The sequence below is a fragment of the Lottia gigantea genome, assembly GCF_000327385.1.
Source record: "Lottia gigantea unplaced genomic scaffold LOTGIsca_66, whole genome shotgun sequence".
NCBI lineage: Eukaryota > Metazoa > Mollusca > Gastropoda > Lottiidae > Lottia > Lottia gigantea.
The window spans coordinates 1,036,403-1,037,202 of NW_008710245.1; positions in this window are offsets into that span (position 1 = coordinate 1,036,403).

An 800-nucleotide genomic window follows, 5' to 3' on the forward strand; every position below is an offset into this window, starting at 1 on the left:
AATCCGAGTTTGTCAGTTTAACCATCTTTATATTTTTCTATTCGATATCAGATGTCGTTAGTTCGAATTTCCTCACAAGAGCATTTTCTGACCCAGTATTGCTTAAGCCTCAACTGCCAAAGTCTATTATGTTTAGAATAGGAACGTAGAATTTGATTCAACATCGTGAAGTAGTCAAAACATTTGGTCGAACTTCTTTTCTAACTCTTTCATCGGAAGCTACTACATTAACACCTTTTTCGTTTCTGAAAGGTTATTTATTTTGGCATGTTAGTAAAATAATCTAACACGATGAAACCTTAGTTTTAAATTCAATAAAATAACTTCCTATCTGCATCAGAAAATAAACATTAAATAATATTTAGCTGATACAACAAATCTCCATTTATTGTATTTATTGAAATGTATTTACTCTTGAAAGCGTATTTGTCGAATTACTCAAAACAAACGACACAAAATCAACATTTTCTACAGAGAGCACTAAAATTCGCTAGATGAATATGAACACGACAACTAGAAATGTTTGATAATTTTACATTTGAATCACATTAAAACGCGTCCAGATTTCGCATTGAACTTGACAATCGTAGAGGCAGTAAACTGTAAGGTACTATCCACAGGAATCACAGCAACCACAGTAGCAAGTGTTGATCTCCAAGCGTTTCCTGGTATTCATGAACTTAACAATTTGCCACAAGCTAGCAGGATTTTGATCTATGCATATTCGTATCAGTTTCTCAATACACCATACCAAATATATTGGAATTCCCCATGCTCACTTGATTTAAATTTAGTTTCAT